The sequence below is a fragment of the Pristiophorus japonicus genome, chromosome 16 (genome assembly GCF_044704955.1).
Source record: "Pristiophorus japonicus isolate sPriJap1 chromosome 16, sPriJap1.hap1, whole genome shotgun sequence".
In the NCBI taxonomy this organism is placed as follows: Eukaryota; Metazoa; Chordata; class Chondrichthyes; family Pristiophoridae; genus Pristiophorus; species Pristiophorus japonicus.
Window position 1 is genome coordinate 62,527,060 of NC_091992.1, and position 6,000 is coordinate 62,533,059.

General features: G+C 49.3%; 1 protein-coding gene across 3 annotated transcripts in view; it reads right to left on the reverse strand.

Annotated features, from left to right (window-relative positions):
- The window catches only part of LOC139226546 (alpha-2-macroglobulin-like), a 209,663-nt gene that overhangs the window by 117,295 nt on the left and 86,368 nt on the right, over window positions 1-6,000 (reverse strand). The window lies entirely within an intron of this gene.

The following is a 6,000-nucleotide window of genomic DNA, read 5'->3' on the forward strand; positions in this document are numbered from 1 at the left end:
GGCTCTCGATCTCCCGCTGGGCTTTTGACAGGTCGCTCCCCTCTCACCAACTGCCGCTGGCTCTCGATCTCCCGCTGGGCTTTTGACAGGTCGCTCCCCTCTCACCAACTGCCGCTGGCTCTCGATCTCCCGCTGGGCTTTTGACAGGTCGCTCCCCTCTCACCAACTGCCGCTGGCTCTCGATCTCCCGCTGGGCTGTTGACAGGTCACTCCCCTCTCACCAACTGCCGCTGGCTCTCGATCTCCCGCTGGGCTTTTGACAGGTCGCTCCCCTCTCACCAACTGCCGCTGGCTCTCGATCTCCCGCTGGGCTTTTGACAGGTCGCTCCCCTCTCACCAACTGCCGCTGGCTCTCGATCTCCCGCTGGGCTTTTGACAGGTCGCTCCCCTCTCACCAACTGCCGCTGGCTCTCGATCTCCCGCTGGGCTTTTGACAGGTCGCTCCCCTCTCACCAACTGCCGCTGGCTCTCGATCTCCCGCTGGGCTTTTGACAGGTCGCTCCCCTCTCACCAACTGCCGCTGGCTCTCGATCTCCCACTGGGCTTTTGATAGGTCGCTCCCCTCTCACCAACTGCCGCTGGCTCTCGATCTCCCGCTGGGCTTTTGACAGGTAGCTCCCCTCTCACCAACTGCCGCTGGCTCTCGATCTCCCACTGGGCCTTTGACAGGTCGCTCCCCTCTCACCAACTGCCGCTGGCTCTCGATCTCCCGCTGGGCTTTTGACAGGTCGCTCCCCTCTCACCAACTGCCGCTGGCTCTCGATCTCCCGCTGGGCTTTTGACAGGTCGCTCCCCTCTCACCAACTGCCGCTGGCTCTCGATCTCCCGCTGGGCTTTTGACAGGTCGCTCCCCTCTCACCAACTGCCGCATGGTATGACATGGTCGTCATTATTGAGACATGGCTGCAAAATGGTCAGGACTGGGAACTAAATATATCCGGTTATAAGATCTTCAGAACAGATGGGGAAATGGTAGAGGGAGAGGGATAGCCTTAATGATTAAGGATGAAATCATTTCAATGATAAGAGAGGATATAACGAGAGGTAAGCAGGCACTGGAGACTTTATGGGGAGAATAAAGAAATAGGAAAGGAGTTAAGACTGTAATGGGAGTTGTGTATCGGCCCCCTGGGAGCAGCTGTGAAGTGCTAGATTGTATAAATGCAGAGATTAGAGAAGCGTGTCGTAAAGGCAGAGTGGTTTTAATGGGGGATTCTAACGTTTATATAGATCGGGATAAGCTGTCAGAAAGGCAGTGAATTTCTTGAGTGTGTCCGGGATAGCTTTCGACAACAATATATCCTAGAGGCAGCAAGCGGGCATGGCATATTAGATTGAGTAATGAGCGAGATTTAGTTAACAGCCTAACTGTGTGTGAACATTTATCCAATAACAGTCATAACATGATCGTGTTCAACGTAACGTTTGAAAGGGAGAAACGTGAAACAGCCACTGAGATTCCAGATTTGGCTAAGGGGCCGACTTCAATGCGATCAGAGAGCGGGGCCGAAATTCAGGGTCTCCAAGAGACCCATTACCACCCGTTTGCAACAGCCATGCGGCGGAATCCCATATCCGCCGTTTTGTGGTCAATTGGCCACCCCGACCCAAATTCAGGTCGGGGATTTTTCGGCCTGGACCCAATTCCACCCCGATGCTGATGACTGCCGCAAGCGTGTCACCAGAACGCGCACCATCACCCTCCCTCGCCCCCGCCCTCCCTCCCTCACCCCCCCGCCCTCCCTCCCTCACCCCCCTGCCTCCATCCCTCACACCCCGCCCTCCCTCCCTCACCCCCCGCCCTCCCTCCCTCACCCCCCGCCCTCCCTCCCTCACCTGCAAAGTAAACCACCCGAAATTTAGCTGAAAAAATCGGATGCCCTGCCGCGCGGTGCCCCCGACAGCTTTCTCCATCAGTGCACCTTATCCACAGTGTCTGCGGCCCACCAGCGCGGCGGACCTTCAAAGGGAGGTCCCACTGCCCCGACCGCCATGTTGTTATTTTTGCCGGCCGACTTCCCGATCAGCCAGCAAGATAGTGCCCACGGGTTCGGCCGGGCCGCCCACAGGCAGCCTGGCACTGCACCCCCCCCCCCGCCTCGTGGGTGCCAGACCGCTGGCCCGGCCCAAACCCTCCCTGGTGGGCCCAATGGCCAAAGATTTAAAATGCCCGATTTTCTCCCCTTTTAGCGGAGGGGAGAGAGCGTGGTGACCCACACTGCCATCACCATCGCCCCGCCACCGATTGACAGCAGCGGAGTCCCGATCCCGACCCAAATTCAGCCCCTCATCCTCCCTCTCTGTCGACTCCCGCCCCACTATGACCCATTTCCAGTCCAACATCAAAAAAAAAACCCTAATCACCGATCCCAGCAGGAAAAACTTTCAGAAAAGGGCAGGTGTGCCAGCTTTCTTGCGGCAGTGAATTTCAGCCCCAGAGACTGCCCACAGTAAACTGGGCAAATCTGCTCATGGGGAAAATGACAGGAGGTCAGTGGGATGTGTTCAAAAGGGAACTGAATGTGATGCAGAACTGGTTTATACCCCTGAGGTGGCAAGAGTTCTACCTGCCCAAAAACAACCATGGACGACTAAAGAGTGAGGGACAGCATAAAACTCAAAGAAAAAGCAGACAGAAATAGCTCAGATCCTGGTGAATGGGAAAGGTACAAAGAGCAGCAAAGGCTCACAATACAGACAGTAAGATCTATAAACAGGGAGTATGAACGGAAACTTGCAAGGGATATCAAAATCAACACAAACTTTTTTTACAATTATGCTAGGAAAAGGAGGTTGGTCAGGAGCAATGTGGGCCCCTTGAAAACTGATAATGGTGATATTGTCAATGAAAATAAGGAAATGGCGGGCATGTTGAATAATTACTTTACAAGAGAAATGTCAAGACTCTAGAGCAGAATAAAGTTTGGGGTAAAAATAAGCAGAGTGGGTCAGGAAGGGACAGAGAGAGACAAAGGTAAAAAGGCATCAATGACTAAAGGGACATCAGGGAAAAATAGAAATAAGTCAAAGCTAAAGACATGATATCTGAATGCCGAAGCATACGCAACAAAATAGATGGATTAATAGCGCATATAGAAATTAACATAGCCATTACGGAGATGGGCAAAATGGAAAAAGAAGGGTAGCCCTAATAATAAAGGATGGGATACAGACAGCAGAGCGAAAGGATCTTAGATCCAAAAATCAAGAAGTAGAATCAGTTTGGGTGGAACGAAGAAACAGCAAGGGGCAGAAAACATTGGTGGGATTTGGTTGTTGACCCCCAAACAGTAGTGGTAATGTAGGGCACAGTATACATCAGGGAATTAAAGGCGCATGTAACAAGGGTAATACAGTAATTATGGGGGACTTTAATTGACATATAGACTGGGCAAAGCAACTACGCAGTAATAGTGTGGAGGACGAATTCATGGACTGTATACAGGATAGTTTTCTAGATCAGTATGTTGAGGAACCAACTTGGGAACAGGCTATTTTAGATCGCGTATCGTGCAATGAGAAAGGGTTAATTAATAACCTTGTAGTAAAGGGGCATTTAGGGAAGAGTGACCATAATATGATAGAAATTTATATTGAGTTTGAAAATGATTTAGTTAAATCCGAAACTAGGGCCTTACATAGAATTACATAGAAAATAGATACAGGAGTAGGCCATTCCACCCTTCGAGCCTGCACCACCATTCAATAAGATCATGGCTGATCATTCACTCAGCACCCCTTTCCTGCTTTCTCCCCATACCCCTTAATCGCTTTAGCGGTAAGGCCCATAGCTAACTCTCTCTTGAATATATCCAATGAACTGGCATCTCTGACTCTCTGCGGCAGGGAATTCCACAGGTTAACAATTCCCTGAGTGAAGTTGTTTCTCCTCATCTCAGTCCTAAATGGCTTACCACCTTATCCTTAGACTATGTCCCTTGGTTCTGGACTTCCTCAACATCGGGAACATTCTTTCTGCATCTAACCTGTCTAGTGCCGTCAGAATTTTATATGTTTGTAGGAGATCCCCTCTCACCCTTCTAAACTCCAGTGAATACAGGCCCAGTTGATCCAGTCTCTCCTCATATGTCAGTCCTGCCATCCCGGGAATCAGTCTGGTGAACCTTCGCTGCACTCCCTCAATAGCAAGAACGTCCATCCTCAGATTAGGAGACCAAAACTGAACACAATATTCCAGGTGAGGCTTCACCAAGGCCCTGTGCAACTGCAGTAAGAACTCCCTGCTCCTATAATCAAATCCTCTAACTATGAAGGCCAACACACTATTTGCCTTCTTCACTGCCTGCTGTATCTGCATGCCAACTTTCAATGACTGATGTACCATGACACCCAGGTCTCGTTGCACCTCCCCTTTTCCTAATCTGCCGCCATTCAGAAAATATTCTGCCTTCGTGCTTTTGCCACCAAAGTGGATAACCTCACATTTATCCACATTATACTGCATCTGCCATGCCCACTCACCAAACCTGTCCAATTCACCCTGCAGCCTTTTAATGTCCTCCTCACAGCTCACACCGCCACCCAGCTTAGTGTCATCTGCAAACTTGGAGATATTACACTCAATTCCCTCATCCAAAAGATTAATGTATATTGTAAATAGTTGGGGTCCCAGCACTGAGCCCTGCGGCACCCCACTAGTCACTGCCTGCCATTCTGAAAAGGACCCGTTTATCCCGACTCTCTGCTTCCTGTCTGCCAACCAGTTCTCTATCCACGTCAGTACATTACGCCCAATACCATGTGCTTTAATTTTGCACACCAATCTCGTGTGGGACCTTGTCAAAAGCCTTTTGAAAGTCTAAATACACCACATCCACTGGTTCTCCCTTGTCCACTCTACCAGTTACATCCTCAAAAAATTCTAGAAGATTTGTCAAGCAGGATTTCCCTTTCATAAATCCATGCTGACTTGGACCAATCCCGTCACTGCTTTCCAAATGTGCTGCTATTTCATCCTTAATAATTGATTCCAACATTTTCCCCACTACTGATGTCAGGCTAACCAGTCTATAATTACCCATTTTCTCTCTCCCTCCTTTCTTAAAAAGTGGTGTTCCATTAGCTACCCTCCAGTCCATAGGAACTGATCCAGAGTCGATAGACTGTTGGAAAATGATCACCAATGCATCCATTATTTCTAGGGTTACTTCCTTAAGTACTCTGCGATGCAGACTATCAGGCCCCGGGGATTTATTGGCCTTCAATCCCATCAATTTCTTTAACACAATTTCCCACCTAATAAGGATTTCCTTCAGTTCCTCCTTCCCACTCGACCCTCGGTTCCCTAGTATTTCCAGAAGGTTATTCGTGTCTTCCTTCGTGAAGACAGAACCAAAGTATTTGTTTAACTGGTCCGCCATTTCTTTGCTCCCCATTATAAATTCACCTGAATCTGACTGCAAGGGACCTACGTTTGTCTTCACTAATCTTTTTCTCTTCACATATCTATAGAAGCTTGTACAGTCAGTTTTTATGTTGCCAGCCAGCTTCCTCTCATATTTTATTTTCCCCCTCCTAATTAAACCCTTTGTCCTCCTCTGCTGTATTACAAAATTCTCCCAGTCCTCATTGAATGGTTGAGCAGGCTCGAGGGGCTCAATGGCCACCTCCTGTTCCTATGTTCCTCTCCCTCTACATCGCCCCACGATCTCTAAAACTTCCTCCAGCCCGACAACCTTTCAAGATCTCTGTGCTCCTGCAATTCTGGCCTCTTGCGCATTGCCACGATTTTAAATCGCTCCACCATTGGCGGCCGTGCCTTCAGCTACCTGGGTCCCCAACATCTGGAATTCTCTCCCAACACCTCTCTCCTCCTTTAAGACGCTTCTTAAAAAGCTATGTCTTTGACCAAGCTCTGGTTCACTTTATGTGGCTCGGTGTCAAATATTGTCTGACTGACTGACATTCTTGTGAAGTGCCTTGGGCAGTTTTACTAGATTAAACGGAGCAATATAAATGGGAGGTGTTGTTGGGGAGAAC